Below are 22,297 nucleotides of genomic sequence, written 5' to 3' on the forward strand. Positions count from 1 at the left end.
CCACTGGGATATGATCCAATGAGCAGGAACATGCACTATAATTGTCCCATCACAACAAGTCTGAGTGGTCATGCTCATGGATGGAGAGTGCAAGCCAGATAATTTAGGTCCCATGAGCACGTTGTTGAAAGATGCTGCAGTGCATTCAATGCGGCTCTGTCAGGTGGACCTGCTTGCCAAGAAAAAAGGGTTGTATAGAAGATTCTTTTGAAAGATAGCATTGTAAAAATACCAATACTTCAGAACAATGCCACCAGCCTGGAGTGGGTTTAGGCCCCTAGTAAAATGTTTTATTTTTCACAAGTTATTAGCAGCTTTAGAGAGCCATGTCTTCTGCGAATAGGCACATTTGTAAATAATGAGAAACAATCTAGCTGTGATATTGACACATTTTTAATGTTAATAATCATTATTTGATTATATTTTAATACTCTATGTAATATCCATATTGAAAAAGGAATTATATTGACATTGTTGGTGAAAAGAAGTTAGAGTTGTAGGAGTGGTATAGAGCCCTCTAGTGGGAAAAAGAAGACAGACAGCGTGGTCAACACAATAGTTCAACCACAAAGAATCATGGGCAGAATCTTTAAAAGGAATACAAAAATATGTTTATTTTTTATTATGGCAGCTCAGAACAAAAACAGTGACACAAAATACAGTTGTAGAAAAATAAAACTCTCGTGCGTGTTTTCTTGTTCCAAGACAAATGACCAACAATAACTTAAGTCTTTAACTTAACTTCTGGTCGGGTGAGCTATTGAAGTATGAGTATGCCTTGCCTAAGACTATTCTGTCTCTGAGAAGCTTGAAGAAGGCGTAGTAGTTGCTGAAGAGAATTAAAGCCAAGGATATCGTCTGATGCCACTTTTCTGAGCATATCAACGAGTAGAGCTGGTAGAATATCATCGCACCTTCCAAGATGATGAGGATGTTCAATATTCGTAAGCGCTTGTTGAAGAAAAACTAAAGGATAAAAATAGACAAAAAAGAGGAGGCATGTTGTTATTGAACAAACAATGTCTGGAAGTACAATAAGCCCTTTAGCTCTGGCTGCCTGAGGCGCAAACAAGAACAGTCTTGCAGTTGGTGTTACTCACATAAAAGCGATAGTGGGAGACGTCTGAGGGGACAGCCACATTGTAGTGCCCTATGGCCTTGTAAACATTTTTATTGTGTTTGACCAGGACACCCTGGGGCCACATGTACTCTTCCGTCCATCTGTAGGAAGAAAAGAGAGAATGTTGGTTCAAATAGATACAAAGCAAAACTTTGTAAATCTAACGCTCGTCTGTTAATTAAATAGCCAGCTATCAGATGAGCAGAGTTTAGTCTGTCCTTTCTCTTGGAAGCCAGATGGATGCAAATATCTGGGAATACATTTTACCTCAGCCCTTAAGATTCTGTTTAAAGAAAACTACACTCCCCTCATTGGCAAAATTAAAGACCTGATTCGCTGGTCCACTCTCCCTGTGACTACGATTGGACGGATTAACATAGTGAGGATGAACAAACGTTCTTTCCAGACTTAATCATCTCATTCAAATGAATTCCTGTATTTGCCCCCTACTGTATTCAGGTGCATGTTGCCCCTGAATATACAACAAGTAACAACAGGGCCGTTTCTAGCTTTTTGGGGGCCCTAAGCGAGAGTGGTTGGGGGGCCCCTGCCCCTCGTGGGCAAAACATTTTAGTGGCCCCCTTGGCAGCGTAGAGAAAATGTTGCAGTTGTAAAGCTAATTTCCTGCAGTTCAAGTCATTTTGCCAAGGGATGGAGAAAACATTTAGCAGTTTTTAAGGCTAATTTCCTGCTATTCTACACATTTTGCCATGACTTTTGCCATGTTCATATGATATCTGAGTGAATAACAAAATCAAATGGGGCCCCTTCGAGGTCAGGGCCCCTGATTCTGCCATGATAACTACAAGGGTTAGATTGCTGGCTAGACTAACTTACCTAGAAATATATAACATGTTAGATGAAATGGGCTAATTGAGTGACTGACCTAAAAAGATGACAACTGCTGATGCACTCCAAAATTTTGAAATGACATGTGTTTTTTTCTACTATACTAACAGTACATTCAAACCGACTGATTTCCCAATTTGTTGTCTTTTTTGGTTGGGAGGCCCCTGGGGGCTGCGGGGCCCTAAGCGGATGCTTATGAGTAACAACAATATTAATACAATGTTATTACTAAAGTAATTACAGAGTTCTAGTCCCTCCCAAACCCTCAGTGATATCATCAGTGCTCCTCAGGCCGTGATGCCTCCTCACTAGTAGTACTTACATGTGCTGCGGCCTTATGGAGCAGGTCACAGTAGCGTGGGGGCAGCAGGTGCCTCATGAGGATGACTGAGGTACTGACAGACAACACAGCGCCCTCAGGGACGCATTGCAACTGCAGGCATCAAGCAATGTATCTATTCTTGCTTATGTTGACAAACCTAATTGCCGATATATAACAATGCTGCACTACGGTGCAAAAACAAAAAAGGGAGATCTGACGGTAGACCCTCCTTTCTCAAATCTCAGTCGTTAGCACGTCACAACACATAACATAAGGCTGGGAAGTCAGTTATTAGTTACTCACCTTAACAAACCATGCAGGTATGAAGGCCACGTAGTAGGCACTGAGCATGGAGCTGACCAGCACCTCCTTCATCCTCCAGTTGAAGTCCATCTTCAGGTACTCCACCTCTTTGCGGATGAGGTCTGGGGAGAGGCAGCAGGCGTGTGTGGGCATGGCCTGGAGCCCGTACAGCTGGCTGGTGTGCTGCTTCCACGTCTCCTTCAGAGCCGTTATGTAGTCACGCCCGCTCCCCACGCTGCCCAGCTCCTTCGACCCAATGTGAGTGATGGGTGAGAGTGGCCCCACCCGGCAGAAGTAGCAGTTAAACCGGAAAAAGGGAATGTACATCCCGAACCTGTGGAAAAAGAGGATTGCAGAACTTTCAGGTTACAATGTATTCCAAACTGACATGGCTATCTTTTAGTCTATTCAGATCATTTGAATCCTAATCGACACTGATGACCGACTGTATGGAGAGCATCACGTTACTCTGAGACACTGGAGGTGTTCAGAGTCGTTGAACTTGACAAGGGCTCTGATCCCTAGTGAAGGTTGATACTAGTGAGTGTTGTTGGGCAGTGAATAAGTAATGTACAGTCGCCTCTAAAATGAATGGCACCCTCAATAAAAATGAGCAAAAATGACTGTCTAAAATAAATCAAACAAATATTGAGTTACAATGTATGAGGAATTTTAAAAAATATATAATTTAACAACTAATACAATTGCTCAGAGAATAGACATTTTGTTTAACAAGTCATACAAAATTGACTCTTAGAAATAAAATTTCATCTTAGCTTATGGAATTGTATTGTGGCCTTCCATGGCATCCTGTTTCACTGGGGTTTAAATAACGTAACAAGCATGTAAAATGCATCTGTCATACATCACTAGAGGTTGGACCAAGTCACTATTATTCGAAGCACAAGCAAGTCTCAAGTCACAAGGTTCGAATCTCAAGTCACAAGGTCCGAGTCTCAAGTCGAGTCCCAAGTCAAACGGGTCGAGTTCAATTCAAGCTGAGTCACAAGTTATTTTTCAAGTCAAGTCTCAAGTCAAAATGTATTTGTCACACGCGCCGAATACAACACGTGAAGACTTTTCCGTGAAATGCTTACTAACGAGCCCTTTAAAAACAATGCAGTTAAAAAGTAAGAAAAATGAGCAAATTAAAAATAGTAACACAATAAAACAATAATAACGAGGCTATATACAAGGAGCACCGGTACCGAGTCAATGTGCAGGGGTACGAGGTAGTTGAGGTAATATGTACATGTGGGTAAGGGTAAAAGTGACAATCTGGATAGACAGAGTAGCAGCAGCGTATGTGAAGAATGTGAATTTGTGTCTATGAGTGTGTGTGTGGCGTCAATATGCATGCGTGTGTGTGTGAGCTTATGTAGTGTGTGTGTGTGTGTTTTGTAGTGTCAGTTTAGTATGTGTGAGTGTGTGGGTAGAGTCCAGTGAGTGTGCATAGAGCCAATGCAAGAGAACCAGTGCCATTTGATTAACTGTCCAGCAGTCTAATGACTTGGGAGTAAAAGCTATTCAGGAACCTTTTGGTCCCAGACATGGCGCTCCCGTACCGCTTGATGTGTAGTATCAGAAAGAAGAGACTATGACTTTAGGTGGCTGGAGTCTTTGACAATTTTTAGGGCCTACCTCTTGACACCACCTGGTATAAAGGTACTGGATGGCAGGGATCTCGGTCCCTGTGATGTACTGGGACGTATGCACTACCCGCTGTAATGACTGGCCTGTTCGGGGCAGGTTATCGTGGACCACACTCCTACAGACGTCTCTCACACCCGCCAGGGGGAGAGATCGAGAGGTATGGAGGTGGGGTTTATGATACCTCACGCCCATTGTAAATCTTAAGGCAGCAGACAAAATCCCTTTGTCCGCTCAGTACGGAGGAATGGAATGTATGATAGGCCTATGGAGAACCTACCTCAGAACAGTAACATGCAATAAATGTACTTTGGGACAATATGTTGTCAGCCAAAATGGTAGTAATGACGATAGATGGAATATGAAAATGAATGTCATTTTTGTTGTTATTAAAAAGTTAAATGACAAATTTAACAAAAACATTGCAACTTGAAGAGTTTTCACAATATTTACCTGATGTTTGCATATGGTACGTTGTGTGGAAAATGTCCAGATCAAAGAGAATGTTTGTGTAAAGATGAACTGTAAAGTTAGTTGTCTAAATTGGATCTGAGTAAAATCCAGACCTTGCCTCTTAACTAGTTAAGCCCAGAGAACTTGCCCTAAAAAGGTGGAAACGCCTATTTCTGACCGCAGGGTATAAAACATGCGAGTTAAGAATTAACATCATGACTAGGTGACCACGAGCTGCAGCCAAGGTTCGATTAGTTGTAACCCCAAAACAAGGTTGAAGAAGACAAAGGAGCCTTTGTCAATCTATGCTACGGATGAGTAGCTGTGTCTAAGAGGGTGAATTCAAGCAGGACCACCCGGTTATTCTCTCCAAAAAATCGTGTGTTTACACTGCTTTCATTCCCACGCTGGAACAACCTATATGGATGATTAGCTGTGCTCAGAAGACTTCCATTTCAGAACAAGGGCGAGGAAACAGACCACTAAGAGAAAGGACACTGACATCGTGAGGACAATCAGAGTTATACCCGGTAACCGAAGAAGTGCCGTCAGAGGAGAAGGCGAACCCGGTCCACGAAAAGACACCCCATCGGAGACCTTTGACACGTAATTACATCATTATATTCTGACCCATAACAGCGGCAGTTCGAGGCAAGGTTAGGGTTAAACTAAGCATAGTTTACAAATGTACCCAAGTGTGCTTTTCTCTCATGCACTCTCCATTTTGTGTAACACGTGTCATATTGTGCTGGCCCACTAGGGACCTGTTTCATTGTACTAAGTTCTAATCAATAGCCTATTCTGTGTGTATGTGTATTTTATATTATCATTTTAGCTTGTTAGTAAATAAATAAATCAACTCAATTGGTGTGGTATGGATTTATTTAGTGGGACTCAGGTTTGTGCAGATTCCCGGATTATGCGACGTTCAGAACGAGACTGTAGAGGAAATTAATTAGCGACAGTTGTAAAATTGATATTCTGATAATTTGGGAAATAGAAACTCAATAATGCCAAACTTTCCCATGGTGCCCCAGGTTACTGAGTTAATAATTACCTGATTAATTTAATTCGATGAACAGCAGTCGTCACATTAGTCAATCCAACGTTACGACACTGCCATGTGGTCTGATGCCAATTAGTTGCCATAGCAAGCAGTGATGCAGCCAGATGCTCTCAAAAGGTGCAGCTGTAGAACTTTTTGACGGGCCATGACAAATCTTTTCAGCCTCCTTAGGGGGAAGAGGCGCTGTCTTACCCTCTTCACGACTGTGTTGGTGTGTTTGGACCATGATAGGTCCTTAATGATGTGGACACCGAGGAACTTCAAGTCAAGTAAAAAAACATCTATACATGCAATGACTTGTTCAACTACAAATCTTTGTCTATTTATTGAGGCTACCAGAAAGCACTTTCATTATTTTGATTACAACACATTTCGATTATGTAATAATAAAATATAACAAAATTACAAATGAATGCTTCATTAGTAAATCATACCAAAAATACCAGTAGGCCTATGCTAGAAATTGTTGCTTGATGCCCCATTGATGGTGAGCTTGCAAAGTAAACAGTTAATATTCTTGAGTACCAACTTTTTTTGGAGCTGCATATTTATTTATGGCAATACTCTCTCCCTACAATTTGACATTTGTACTGCACCTGATCCTAGCTGTAGTTTACAGCAAAATCAACAATCTGCTCACCCAATCAGTGGTTCTCAAACTTTTTGACCTGCGACCCCACAAAAAGCAGGAGTTCAAAGCCTGCGACCCCCGGGCACGTTCACTGTATCACAATTCCAGTGGGTCAGAAGTTTACATACACTAAGTTGACTGCCTTTAAACAGCTTGGAAAATTCCAGAAAATTAGGTTATGGCTTTATAAGCATCTGATAGGCTAATTGACATCATTTGAGTTAATTGGAGGTGTACCTGTGGATGTATTTCAAGGCCTACCCTCAAACGCACTACCTCTTTGCTTGACATCATGGGTAAATCAAAAGAAATCAGCCAAGACTTCAGAAAAAAAATTGTAGACCTCCACAAGCCTGGTTCATCCTTGGGAACAATTTTCAAACTCCTGAAGGTACCACGTTCATCTGTACAAACAATAGTACACAAGTATAAACACCATGGGACCACGGAGCCGTCATACCGCTCAGGAAGGAGATGCGTTCTGTCTCCTAGAGATGAACTTACTTCGGTACAAATCAATCCCAGAACAACAGCAAAGGACCTTGTGAAGATGCTGGAGGACACAGGTACAAAAGTATATATATCCACTGTAAAACGAGTCCTATATCGACATAACCTGAAAGGCCGCTCAGCAAGGAAGAAGTCACTGCTCCAAAACAGCCATAAAAAAGGCAGACTACGGTTTGCAACTGCACATGGGGACAAAGATCGTACTTTTTGGAGAAATATCCTCTGGTCTGATGAAACAAAAATAGAACTGTTCAGCCATAATGACCACCGTTATATTTGGAGGAGAAAGGGGGAGGCGTGCAAGCCGAAGAACACCATCCCAACCGTGAAGCACGGGGGTGGCAGCATCATGTTGTGGGGGTGCTTTGCTACAGGAGGGTGTATGGTGCACTTCACAAAATAGATGGCATCATGAGGGAGGAAAATTATGTGGATATATTGAAGCAACATCTCAAGACATCAGTCAGGAAGTTAAAGCTTGGTCGCAAATGGGTCTTCCAAATGGACAATGACCCCAAGCATACTTCCAAAGTTGTGGCAAAATGGCTTAAGGACAACAAAGTCAAGGTATTGGAGTGGCCATCACAAAGCACTGACATCAATCCTATAGAAAATTTGTGGGAAGAACTGAAAAAGCATGTGCGAGCAAGGAGGCCTACAAACCTGACTCAGTTACACCAGCTCTGTCAGGAGTAATGGGCCAAAATTCACCCAACTTATTGTGGGAAGCTTGTGGAAGGCTACCCGAAACGTTTGACCCAAGTTAAACAATTTAAAGGCAATGCTACCAAATACTAATTGAGTGCATGTAAACTTCTGACTCACTGGGAATGTGATGAAAGAAATAAAAGCTGAAATCACTCTACTATTATTCTGACATTTCACATTCTTAAAATAAAAGTGGTGATCCTAACTGACCTAAGACAGGGAATTTTTTACTAGGATTAAATGTCAGAAATTGTGAAAAACTGAGTTTAAACGTATTTGGCAAAGGTGTACGTAAACTTCCGACTTCAACTATGTATGTTAACTTCCACCTTCAACTAAGTATGTATGTATGTATGTATGTATATAAATAAATAATTTGGCCTTGTTTTAGATTATTGTCCTGCTGAAAGGTGAATTTGTCTCCCAGTGTCTGCTATAAAGCAGACTGAACCAGGTTTTCCTCTAGGATTTTGTTTACGCTTAGCTCTATTTCTTTTTACCCTAAAAAAACTTCCTAATCCTTGCCAATGACAAGCATACCCATAACATGATGCTGCCACCACAATGCTTGAAAATATGAAGAGTGGTACTCAGTTATGTGTTGGTGTTGGATTTGCCCCAAACATAACACTATGTATTAAGGACAAAAAGTGAATTTCTTTGCCACATTTCTAGCAGTTTTACTTTAGTGATTTACTGCAAACAGGATGCATGTCTTGTATTATTTTTTGTACAGGCTTCCTTTTCACCCTGTCATTTAGGTTATTGTGGAGTAACTAACTATGTTGATCCATCCTCGGTTCTCTCCTATAACCGTCATTAAGTAACTGTTTTAAAGTCACCATTTGCCTCATGAAATCCCTGTGCGGTTTCCTTTCTCTCTGGCACCGGAATCAGGAAGGACACCTGTATCTTTGTAATGACAGGGTGTATTGATACACCATCCAAAGTGTAATTAATAACTTTACCATACTCAAAAGGGATATTAAATGTCTGCATTTTTTTTACCCATCTACCAATAGGTGCCCTTCTTTGCGAGGCATTGGAAAACCACCCTGGTTTTTGTGGTTGAATCTGTGTTTGAAATGCACTGCTCGACATTACATATAATTGTATGTGTGGGGTACAGAAATGAGTTAGTCATTCAAAAATCATGTTTAAACACTATTATTGCACACAGAGTGCAACTTATGTGACCTGATAAGAAAAGGTGTACTCCTGAACTTATTTAGGCTTGCCATAACAAATGGGGTTGAATATACGTATTGACTTAAGACATTTCTAAAAACATAATTAGACTAGGCCAATTTCTCTCAATTTAATACATTTTAAATTCAGGCTGTAACACAACAAAATGTGGAAAAAGTCAAGGGGTATGAATACTTTAAGGCACTGTATAGAATTAGAACCCACCCAAACTAAGCCTATCTGAAATATGAAAATGATCAATGAAAATCACCAGGTAGCTTATTGTTCTGACAAATAAAATCTGTAGCAGATTGCTAAACTGTATTTTATATGTAGGCTATAATATTAATGTAGGTAAGCTACTCTGTTTTTGCCAGGCAAAACCGGATACATTTAAACAAGCACTTTCTGGTCACTAATCTGGATATGTGCGTCCGTCTTTGTGTGACCAATACTGACTGGTATTTATTTTATTTGATCCACATTCAGTTTCACACTCGCGACCCCACAAAACCTCCTCACTGCGCTAGCTCACCCGACCTGTGTTGGTTGACAGTCTGCTGGTTCAATCAGAGGTCCAAGTGTGCGTTTCACTTTCCAATCTGTTTTTTGCATGTGCGATACTGGCTCTGGCTGCGTGGAGAGTAATCCACAGAGACTCTGACACAAAATGAGTGATGAAACATTACAAAAGCTGGCCAGATAATTTGAAGTCAAAGTCGAGTCCCGAGTCTTGAGGCTTCAAGTCATTTTATATCAAGTCGAGTCTCAAGTCAACAAATTCATGTCCACACCTTTACATCCCTATGGATAAATGCAAATAACTCAAATGAAAAGAGAAAAGGTTGTTGACCTTCATTAATCAAGCAATGGGACCCCAAATTTCATTTTACCACTATTAGGCCAATAATTAATACGTTTAAAACCACTGGAACAGTGGTAAACTTGCATGGTAGAGGACCCATGTGTATCTTGTCCCCACGAACTGTGAGGAAGATGGTTCAGGCAGCCAAGAAAAATCCAAGGGCCACAGTTGAAGAATTACAGCAGGGGTTCTCCAACTGTTTGGGTCCGGGGACCTCTTTTGTGATAGCATATTCATTAGGGACCCACTAATAACTTGAGTGAAATTAAAATAGCAAACAACGAGTTTTACTGTGACTTCGGCAGTGCATGGTCGGACGAACCAAGTCTCGGTCCCTGAGAAGGAACGTTTTAAAGGCCCACCTCTTGGCATCGGAGAGAAAATGTAGCAGTTTTCAAGCTAATTTCATATTATTCTACATGCCTCTTTGGCAAAAAGCTGAGGAATGGGACTGGAGAAATGTTACCACTCAAATTCATAGACAGAGCAATGGTTTCAAGGACTGACCATCCATGAAATCAAAATGTATAGTTAACAAAGTTGAGGCTGTACAGTGTTTTACATTTACATTGTTTACAAATATTGAAGCAAAACAAGCTTATATTTTGGGTTGTGATGGAGTACAACAGTTTAACTAAGCTCCTGAGGCATTTATAAGTTGTATTCTACAAGAATCAATGGGTATATCATGGTATTCCATACCAAAAATAGATGTAGCAACTAAGGATTATAGCTTTAAATTACAGTGCATTTATGTAAAAAAAAAAAAATTGATACATTTGGGGAATACGAGTATTAAGTTGAAAATTGGATAATTGGTGGAGCACTGTGGATACTAATATCCCTCTGTGCCTCCCAGGCCCATGTTGGCCAGGGTTAAGAACATAAATTGTATATTCATAATATTACATTGTATTGCAACCTCTACACTTATTCCACAGAATGCTTGGCCTAAATTCTTTGAATCTGTTAGAAATACGCATCAGAAAAATGTTATACAAATATTTTGAGAACTGGCAGCAGACCCCCTGCAGTACCTCCGTGGACCCCACTTTGAGAACCCCTGAATTACAGAACTTGGGTCACCAAGTATCTAAATCTACAATTAGATACTACCTCCATGCCAATAGGCTATTTAGAAGGGTTGCCAGAAAATAGCCTTTATCGAGAGCAATCAACAGATGTACAGTGGCTTGCGAAAGTATTCACCCCCCCTTCACATTTTACCTATTTTGTTACCTTACAACCTGGAATTAAAATAGATTTTTGGGGGGTGGTATCATTTGATTTACACAACATGCCAACAACTTTGAAGATGCAAAATATTTTTTTTTATTGTGAAACAAACAAGAAATATGACAAAAAAGAAAAGAGAACTTGTGTGCATAACTATTCACCCCCCCCAAAGTCAATACTTTGTAGAGCCACCTTTTGCAGCAATTATAGCTGCAAGTCTCTTAGGGTATGTCTCTATAAGCTTGGCACATCTAGCCACTGGGATCTTTGCCCATTCTTCAAGGCAGAACTGCTCCAGCTTTAAGTTGGATGGGTTCCGCTGGTGTACAGCAATCTTTACGTCATACCACAGATTCTCAATTGGATTGAGGTCTGGGCTTCGACTAGGCCATCCCAAGACATTTAAATGTTTCCCCTTAAACCACTCGAGTGTTGCTTTAGCAGTATGCATTGGGTCATTGTCCTGCTGGAAGGTGAAACTCCGTCCCAGTTTCAAGTCTCTGGAAGACAAATAGGTTTCCCTCAAGAATTTCCCCGTATTTAGCGGCATCTATCATTACTTCAATTCTGACCAGTTTCCCAGTCCCACAGCATGATGCTGCCACCACAATGCTTCACTGTAGGGATGGTCTTCTCGGGGTGATGAGAGGTGTTGGGTTTGCGCCAGACAGCTTTTTCCTTGATGGCCAAAAAGCTCAATGCTAGTTTCATCTGACCAGAGTACCTTCTTCCATATGTTTGGGGAGTCTCCCACATGCCTTTTGGCAAACATCAAACATGTTTCCTTATTTTTTTCTGGCCACTCTTCCGTAAAGCCCAGCTCTGTGGAGTGTACGGCTTAACCTGTTTGGGATAGGGGGCAGCATTTTCACTTTTGCATGAAATGCGTGCCCAGAGTAAACTGCCTGCTACTCTGTACCAGATGCTAATATATGCATATTATTAGTAGTATTGGATAAAAAACACTCTGAAGTTTCTAAAACTGTTTGAATGATGTCTGTGAGTATAAAATAACTCATATGGCAGGCGAAAACCTGAGAAATCCAACCAGGAAGTGGGAAATCTGAGGTTTGTAGTTTTTCAAAGCTTGGCCTACCGAATACACAGTGTCTATGGGGTTAAGTTGCACTTCTTAAGGCTTCCACTAGATGTCAACCGTCTTTAGCAACTTGTTTCAGGCTATAAAGGAGGGGGGAATGGGAGCTGAATGAGTCAGTGGTCTGGCAGTGTCTCAGGCTCGTGACGCGTGCTCCCGACAGAGTTAGCTCTCATTCCAGTGCTTTTCTAAAGACAATGGAATTCTCCGGTTGGAACATTAATGATTTATGTTAAAAACATCCTAAAGATTGATTCCATACATCGTTTGATATGTTTCTACGACCTATAACGGAACTTTTCGAGTTTTTGTCTGGACCTAGTGCTCATGAAGATGGATTACTGTGCTGAACACGCTAACAACTAGTGGCTATTTGGACATAAATTATGGACTTTATGGAACAAATCAGTCATTTATTGTCGAACTGGGATTCCTGGGAGTGCATTCTGACGAAGACCATCAAAGGTAAGTGAATATTTATCATGTTATTTCTAACTTCTGTTGACTCCAACATTGCGGAAATTTCTTTGGCTGGATTGGGCTCTGAGCGCCGTACTCAGATTATGCTTTTTCCGTAAAGTTTTTTTGAAATCTGACACAGCGGTTGCATTAAGGAGAAGTCTATCTTTAATTCTGTGAATAACACATCTTTTATCTATGTTTATTATTATGAGTATTTCTGGGATTTCTGTGGCTATCTGCAAGATCACCGGATGTTTTGGAATCAAAACATTACTGCACGTAACGCACCAATGTAAACTGAGATTTTTGGATATAAATATGCACATTATCAAACAAAACACACATGTATTGTGTAATATGATGTCCTATGAGTGTCATCTGAAGATCATCAAAGGTTAGTGATTAATTTGATCTATATTTCTGCTTTTTGTGACTCCTATCTTTGGCTGGAAAATGGCTGTTTTTTTTACTTGGCTCTGAACTAACATAATCATGTTGTGCTTTCGCTGTAAAGCCTTTTTGAAATCGGACACGATGGGGTAGATTAACAAGATGTTTATCTTTCATTTAATGTATTGGACTTTGTATGTATTGGACAAATATTTTTGAATTTCCCACGCTGCCTTTTCAGCGGAATGTTGTCGAGGGGTTCCGCTAGTGGAACGCCTGCGCTAGAAAGGTTAAACCAATCAAAATATGTATTTTATATTTGAGATTCTTCAAAGTAGCTACCCTTTGCCTTGACAGCTTTGTACACTCTTGGCATACTCTCAACCAGCTTTACCTGGAATGCTTTTCCAACAGTCTTGAAGGAGTTCGCACACATGCTGAGCACTAGTTGGCTGCTTTTTCTTCACTTTGCGGTCCAACTCATCCCAAACCATCTCAATTGGAGGTGTGTTGGGTCATTGTCCTGTTGAAAAACAAATGATGGTCCCACTAAGCACATACCAGATGGGATGGCGTATTGCTGTGGTAGCCATGCTGGTTAAGTAGGTGTGTCCAAACTTTTGACTGGTTGCGTGTGTGTGCATGTGTGTGTAAACTCAGCAAAAAAAGAAACGTCCTCTCACTGTCAATTGCTTTTATATTCAGCAAACTTAACGTGTAAATATTTGTATGAACATAACAAGATTCAACAACAGACATAAACTGAACAAGTTCCACAGGCATGTGACAAACAAAAATGGAATAATGGGTCCCTGAACAAAGGGGGGGTCAAAATCAAAAGTAACAGTCAGTATCTGGTGTGGCCACCAGCTGCATTAAGTACTGCAGTGCATCTCCTCATGGACTGCACCATATTTGCCAGTTCTTGCTGTGAGATGTTACCCCACTCTTCCACCAAGGCACCTGCAAGTTCCTGGACATTTCTGGGTGGAATGGCCCTAGCCCTCACCCTCCGATCCAACAGTTCCCAGACGTGCTCAATGGGATTGAGATCCGGGCTCTTCGCTTGCCATGGCAGAACACTGACTTTCCTGTCTTGCAGGAAATCATGCACAGAACGAGCAGTATGGCTGGTGGCATTGTCATGCTGGAGGGTCATGTCAGGATGAGCCTGCAGGAAGGGTACCACATGAGGGAGGAGGATGTCTTCCCTGTAACGCTCAGCATTGAGATTGCCTGCAATAACAACAAGCTCAGTCCGATGATGCTGTGACACACCGCCCCAGACCATGACGGACACTCCACCTCAAAATCGATCCCGCTCCAGAGTACAGGCCTCGGTGTAACGCTCATTCCTTCAACGATAAACGCGAATCCGACCATCACCCCTGGTAAGACAAAACCACGACTCATCAGTGAAGAGCACTTTTTGCCAATCCAGTCTGGTCTAGCGACGGTGGGTTTGTGCCCATAAGCAACGTTGTTGCCGGTGATGTCTTGTGAGGACCTGCCTTACAACAGGCCTACAAGCCCTCAGTCCAGCCTCTCTCAGACTACTGTGGACAGTCTGAGCACTGATGGAGGGATTGTGTGTTCCTGGGGTAACTCGGGCAGTTGTTGCCATCCTGTACTTGTCCCGCAGGTGTGATGTACCGATCCTGTGCAGGTGTTACACGTGGTCTGCCACTGTGAGGATGATCAGCTGTCCGTCCTGTCTCCCTGTAGCACTGTGTTAGGCGTCTCACAGTACGGACATTGCAATTTATTTCCCTGGCCACATCTGCAGTCCTCATGCCTCCTTCCAGCTTGTCTAAGGCACGTTCACACAGATGAGCAGGGACCCTGGGCATCTTTCTTTTGGTGTTTTTCAGAGTCAGTAGAAAGGCCTCTTTAGTGTCATAAGTTTTCATAACTGTACCTTAATTGCCTACCGTCTATAAGCTGTTAGTGTCTTAATGACCGTTCCACAGGTGCATGTTCATTAATTGTTTATGGTTCATTGAACAAGCATGGGAAACAGTGTTTAAACCCTTTACAATGAAGATCTGTGACGTTATTTGGATTTTTACGAATTATCTTTGAAAGACAGGGTCCTGAAAAAGGGACATTTCTTTTTTTGCTGAGTTTATATATATATATATATATATATATATATATATATAAAATACACACACACACACAGTACCAGTCAAAGGTTTGGACACACCTACTTAACCAGCATGGCAACCACAGCAATATATAATATATTAGTGCATTCAGAAAGTATTCAGACCCTTTGACTTTTTGCTACGTTACAGCCGTATTCTGAAATTGATTAAATCTTTTTTTCCCTCATCAATCTACACACAATACCCCATATTAAAGTAAAAAAATTTTTTTATATATATATATATATATATATATTTTTTTTTTTATAAATGTTTGCTAATTTATATACGCTGCTCAAAAAAGGGAACACTTAAACAACACAATGTAACTCCAAGTCAATCACACTTCTGTGAAATCAAACTGTCCACTTAGGAAGCAACACTGATTGACAATAAATTTCACATGCTGTTGTGCAAATGGAATAGACAACAGGTAGAAATTATAGGCAATTAGCAAGACACCCCCAATAAAGGAGTGGTTCTGCAGGTGGTGACCACAGACCACTTCTCAGTTCCTATGCTTCCTGGCTGATGTTTTGGTCACTTTTGAATGCTGGCGGTGCTTTCACTCTAGTGGTAGCATGAGACGGAGTCTACAACCCACACAAGTGGCTCAGGTAGTGCAGCTCATCCAGGATGGCACATCAATGCGAGCTGTGGCAAGAAGGTTTGCTGTGTCTGTCAGCGTAGTGTCCAGAGCATGGAGGCGCTACCAGGAGACAGGCCAGTACATCAGGAGACGTGGAGGAGGCCGTAGGAGGGCAACAACACAGCAGCAGGACCGCTACCTCCACCTTTGTGCAAGGAGGAGCAGGAGGAGCACTGCCAGAGCCCTGCAAAATGACCTCCAGCAGGCCACAAATGTGCATGTGTCTGCTCAAACAGTTAGAAACAGACTCCATGAGGGTGGTATGAGGGCCCGACGTCCACAGGTGGGGGTTGTGCTTACAGCCCAACACCGTGCAGGACGTTTGGCATTTGCCAGAGAACACCAAGATTGGCAAATTCGCCACTGGCGCCCTGTGCTCTTCACAGATGAAAGCAGGTTCACACTGAGCACGTGTGACAGACGTGACAGAGTCTGGAGACGCCGTGGAGAACGTTCTGCTGCCTGCAACATCCTCCAGCATGACCGGTTTGGCGGTGGGTCAGTCATGGTGTGGGGTGGCATTTCTTTGGGGGCCGCACAGCCCTCCATGTGCTCGCCAGAGGTAGCCTGACTGCCATTAGGTACCGAGATGAGATCCTCAGACCCCTTGTGAGACCATATGCTGGTGCGGTTGGCCCTGGGTTCCTCCTAATGCAAGACAATGCTAGACCTCATGTGGCTGGAGTGTGTCAGCAGTTCCTGCAAGAGGAAGGCATTGATGCTATGGACTGGCCCGCCCGTTCCCCAGACCTGAATCCAATTGAGCACATCTGGGACATCATGTCTCGCTCCATCCACCAACGCCATGTTGCACCACAGACAGTCCAGGAGTTGGCAGATGCTTTAGTCCAGGTCTGGGAGGAGATCCCTCAGGAGACCATCCGCCACCTCATCAGGAGCATGCCCATGCGTTGTAGGGAGGTCATACAGGCACGTGGAGGCCACACACACTACTGAGCCTCATTTTGACTTGTTTTAAGAACATTACATCAAAGTTGGATCAGCCTGTAGTGTGGTTTTCCACTTTAATTTTGAGTGTGACTCCAAATCCAGACCTCCGTGGGTTGATAAATTTGATTTCCATTGATAATTTTTGTGTGATTTTGTTGTCAGCACATTCAACTATGTAAAGAAAAAAGTATTTAATAAGAATATTTCATTCATTCAGATCTAGGATGTGTTATTTTAGGGTTCCCTTTATTATTTTGAGCAGTGTATATAAAAAATTAAATGATATCACATAAGCATTTAGATCCTTTACTCAGTACTTTGTTGAAGCACCTTTGGCAATGATTACATCCTCAAGTCTTCTTGGATTTGACCCATAAAGCTTGGCACACATCTATTTGGTGAGTTTTTCCCATTCTTCTCTGTAGATTCTCTCGAGCTGTCAGGTTGGATGGGGAGCGTCGCTGCACAGCTATTTTCAGGTCCCTCCAGAGATGTTCGATCGGGTTCAAGTCCGGCCTCTGGCTGGGCCACTCAAGGACATTGAGAATTGTCCCAAAGCCCCTCCTGCGTTGTCTTGGTTGTGTGCTTAGGGTCATTGTCCTGTTCGAAGGTGACATTTCGGCCCCCCAGTCTGAGGTCCTGAGCGAGCTGAAGCAGGTTTTCATCAATCTCTCTGTACTTTGCGGCGTTCATTTTTCCCACGATCTTGACTACTCTCCCAGTCCCTGCTACTGAAAAACATCCTCACAGAATTATGCTGCCACCACCATGCTTCTCCTTAGGGATGGTGGCAGGTTTCCTCCAGATGTGACATTTGGCATTCAGGCCAAAGAGTTCAATCTTGCTTTCATCAGACCAGAGAATCTTGTTTCTCATGGTCTGAGAGTCCTTTAGGTGCCTTTTGGCAGACTCCAAGCTGGCTGTTGTGTGTTTTCCCCTGAGGAGTGGCATCCGTCTGGCCTCTCTACCATGAAATCCTCTTTGGTGGAGTGCTGCAGAGATGGTTGTCTTTCTGGAAGGTCCTCCCATCTCCAAAGGGGAACTCTGGAGCTCTGTCAAGAGTGATGTCGTAACTTTACTTAAATTTTGGGGCACCACGAGAGCGGTTGTTTAAAGAGTTACCATCTCCCGAATTAAACTCTAAAGGTCTTTACCTATCTCATCCACAAAACAGTTAATGTATTTATCATAACCTCGTATCATATCATCATTCTGAACAGTCGTAACCTCCTGCATCTGCAAAAAACCCAGCCGTACTTATGATTCAGTACTACACATTGGTTTAATTATGTATTTACTAGCTAGCTAAATGATAACACAGGATAAACATACACACTTAATACTAGGGATGCACCGATATGACATTTTTGGCTGATACTGATATCCAATATTTTCCTTGCCAAAAAACCCGATCCTGATATTTCTAATTTTAGCGGCCTTCTGAGCATTCTAGTATAGTTACATAGTTGACACACACACACTGACCAAAAAGTTATTTTGTTGGTATTTAGGTATGTCCCCATTACCTGTAAGACATAATGAAAACCTATTTCTTTCACTTACCTGCTGTGCTCTTTCGTTGTTCAGTCGTTTCATTCTTAACCAGGATATCAAATCAAATTTTGTCACATGCGCCAAATACAACAGGTGTAGACCTTAGTGAAAAGCTTACTTACAAGCCCTTAACATCCCCACGGAGCACCATTTAAATCCATTATTTTAAAAAATTGAAAGAATATGGCACCACAACAAACCTGCCAAGAGAGAGGGCCGTCCACCAAAACTCACGGACCAGGAAAGGAGGATATTAACACTTTTTTGGTTACTACATGATTCCATATGTGTTATTTCATAGCTTATGTCTACACTATTATTCTACAATGTAGAAAATAGTAAAAATAAAGAAAAACCCTTGAATGAGTAGGTTTGTCCAAACTTTTTACTAGTACTGTGTGTATGCATGTATATCTATCCAGTGGTCACCAACCAGTTGATCACGATCGACTGATCAATCTTCAAAACATTCCTCGTCTATTTCCAAAATGTTTGTAGAAAAGCCAACGATAAAAAATTGCTTGCACTCTTTTTTTTCGTGTTGCGCTGTTGGCGGTAGGTACACTTGATTCAGAAGCCCTGCGAAGCGGGTAGGCAAAGTGTTCCAATTCTGAACCATTTAATTTGTCTGAAAGGACAAACTCCGCCTACCCGGCAGACCGGTAGGTCTGTGGCTAAATAGAGTGCGCCTACTGCGCTGGCCAATCGGATTGCTCAAATCACCGTGCCTACAGCTTCCACGACCACAGGAAATTTTATACTAGCCTACGTGAGTTTTAAAACCATGACCAGAGTGAGACTGTCAAGGAATACAGCAGAGCTGAGTGATTGAGTTCATGCAAGTTTTTATTCAACACTATTACAAAACGTGCTTCTCCCTACTTCCACTATAATGAATGAGTAGCAAAGTGTGTCAATATCCTACATTTGTATTATTATTAGCTGCTCGTCATGTCTTTCAATATTGAGAAATATTTCACTTTCTCTGGTCATAGGCACAACATGGATTTGTGCATGAGGCAGATGCGGTGCGACTCGAGTTTTGCCAATCAGGTGGAAGATGGTGTCCCCTCTCTCTCGTCAGTCTCACCGGAGGAAAGGAAGGAGAGAGTAGAGGATAAGAGGAGGACCCTCTGCTGCCCTCTCCCTCCCGCCGCTGAGACTAATGTCGTGTTGAAAACTGGGAACTCGGAAATCTACGACTTCAGTGCGTTCAAGACTACTGGGAACGCCAAAGAAAAGTAGATCCAACTGGGAAGAATATCTTTGAACGGTCATCCAAGACCGAAACTTGAAAGCACCATGACCACCATACCAGTAAAATAAAAAGGCAAATTATGCTCAGCTGTCCCTCGCAAGTGCTACAATAAACAAAAAAATCTATTTTATCAAAGCTTTGAGTTTTGAAATAAAATATGGTCTGAGAAGAACAATACTGGCAAGCCAGACATAGCCAATATGCTGTCACAATGTATTAGGCATACTGCACAACCATCATTCCTACAGAACAGTTTTGTAGGTTAATGTTACTTTTTTCATTTTTTATTCTGAGAGGTAGATCTCAGCTTGCTTTTTGACTGGGAAAGTAATCTTGACTCAGAAAAGGTTGGTGACCACTGCTGTACATACTGGAAACCTGTGGAATAAAGTACCTTTAGTTTCTTACTCTTTATGTCGGAGTCTGTGGTCGTTAACTAGAGTGAGTGATGTGCATCTACCATACAGTCTCCAACCTAAGCTATCGCTGACCCTACAATGGTAATGAAGTCACCACACACACACAATCAAACAAACCAAACATCTCCCAAAGTCAGCCATGTACCCTAAAAGCCAAATTAGACAGACAACAGCACCAAAATCATAGAACATCATCAGTCAGTGAGATGGTGGACTCACCAGCGAGGTGTGTGTGAGGGAGGGTGTGAGTGGGGGTACCACCACACAGTCTTGTAGATCTTGACATAGTGGACAAAGAGGGCGATAAGGTGGCAGAAGAACAAGTGCAGCTCGAACAGAACATTTGTGTCCATGGATAACTCTGGGATCTTACAGTGCTTCATAAAAACCACGGTCTGGGCTGCCAACGGGGGACTGGATAGGCTCGTACCCGAGCCATTCCTAACGGTACAACACACAGGGCTTTCAAATCAAAAGATGACTTTGTGTCACTACAGGTTGATATCTAAAGACTATAGCTTATTACTATTCTCACCCTCCATAACAGCAAGACTGTGGTATGGGCCTACACTCTATGCAAAAAAAACAGCTGTCTATAATCAAGGAATAAAGAAACACTCTTACAACATGTCAAAGTGTTCTATGTAGTACACAGTCAACCCATACGATCCCAATGTCCTCTCACCTTGTCCGAGAGCAAACCCCTGTGACTGGGGAGCTGGTAGAGTGGTTGCCATTGCTGACCGAGCCTGGCTCACTGTTTATTGGAGACCTGCAGTAAGCAGTGCGGTTGACCCCTCTCCGTCCGCCTGCCATCGCCGCAGACACCCCCACGTTTCTCTTCGTCTTGTATGTTTGTGTGTCTGAGCGCTACTCTTTCTTTAAACTGATCAAACTGTAGGAAATCACCCTGATGATTAGAAAAGTTGATTAATTTTCTTATTTCTATAGGCATCACCGCTCAAAAGTAATATGGTCATCTAGCAATGCTATGATATACTGCAGCCTGGTGATGTCATGGACAGTAGTCAATTAAGATTGGGCACTTTACATTTCAACCATAAAGGTTATTTTGCATTTACAATACTCAAATCAAAGATTGTGTTTATAAGGCATATTAAGCAAAACATTGATAGATCATGAAAGAGTGATTTGCTATTTATCCACCCGACTTGATAATAACTGGCCTGAGTACAATTTGAACAAACATACTGCAAGTCTAGAAATATCTGCTAACCCATGCCTCAGCACAAGGTCCACCTGTGTAATGATCATGCTGTTTAATCAGTTTCTTGATATGCTACACCTGTCAGGCAAAGGAGAAACCACATTTACTCATGAGGCGAGACCAACACATTTTCCGGGAGCTGACATACAAAACCGAGTTTCATCAATGAAGCGACAAGCCATACATATATTACACAAGTACCATGCATCTTATCGTAACGTGCACGAGATAAAAATGTGTCTTTCCGCCAAACCAGTCTTTCCGGCAGGACAGTAAAAATGCATGCTCGACAATATACCAAAGACTGCGGCCTAACATATAAACAGGTTACACAACACAAACTTTCTGAGCATTTGTTGAGAAAAATGCACATCCCCCATTATAATAAATGAAGTTGATCATTGTGTTGAGGTACTACAGATGTGTGATAGCATGGGGACGTGACGTGGATGAGGACATCATGACATCTGGGAGGGGAGTGTTTCTTTAAAGAGACATCATGCAATACCAAAGATGTGTTTAACTAAACCAAAATAGACCACAGCCTGCCGTTTCCAATGGGAACAGATGCATCATGGTGGGTAGAACAAGCAAAGAGGTGGGCAGAGCCAAGCACGAGGTAGCGAGGTCCTATTGGCTCGTTCTAGCAGACATCTGCATATTTCCGGTAGGAAACGGCTACTATGTGAAGTACACTTGTGCAATAACTCAATTCGCCTTTGTGCTCCTATTAAACAGATATTATTAATTTTTTTACTCTGGCAAAGTGTAAAATCTACAAAATAGTCCACTCTGTTCATAACAGATTACATCTTTGGGAATAGAAAACTGTATTGAGAGCAAATGTTTCATCAATGAGAATATGTGCAGAATGTAGGCCAAAATCCATATTTTTCCCATCTTCTCCCACTGGCCGGCCGCTGGGCTTCCTCTCCACTACCAAATTTGGTAGTGAAGTGGAAACGCCAAGCGGATGCTTCATATTTATAAATCCAGTGAATTATCTCTCGTCGTTCTGTGGTAATACTGTATTTACATATCACATCCTGATCATTTTTATTTGGAGATGCACGAGTTAACAATTTTACCATAATATGATATAAAAGCTTATCTTTCAATTTCAACATATTTTCTCAAATCAAATATCAAATCAAACTTTGTCACATGCGCCGATTACAACAAGCGTTGACCTTACCGTGAAATGCTTACTTACAAGCCCTTATCCAACAGTGCAGTTCAAAA

General features: G+C 42.0%; 1 pseudogene; it reads right to left on the reverse strand.

Moving 5' to 3' along the window:
* Positions 1–667: 667 nt before the first annotated feature.
* Positions 668–20,728, reverse strand: LOC120023313 (annotated as a pseudogene).
* Positions 20,729–22,297: the final 1,569 nt, after the last annotated feature.

This window comes from Salvelinus namaycush, chromosome 28 (assembly GCF_016432855.1).
Source record: "Salvelinus namaycush isolate Seneca chromosome 28, SaNama_1.0, whole genome shotgun sequence".
NCBI classification, from domain to species: Eukaryota; Metazoa; Chordata; class Actinopteri; order Salmoniformes; family Salmonidae; genus Salvelinus; species Salvelinus namaycush.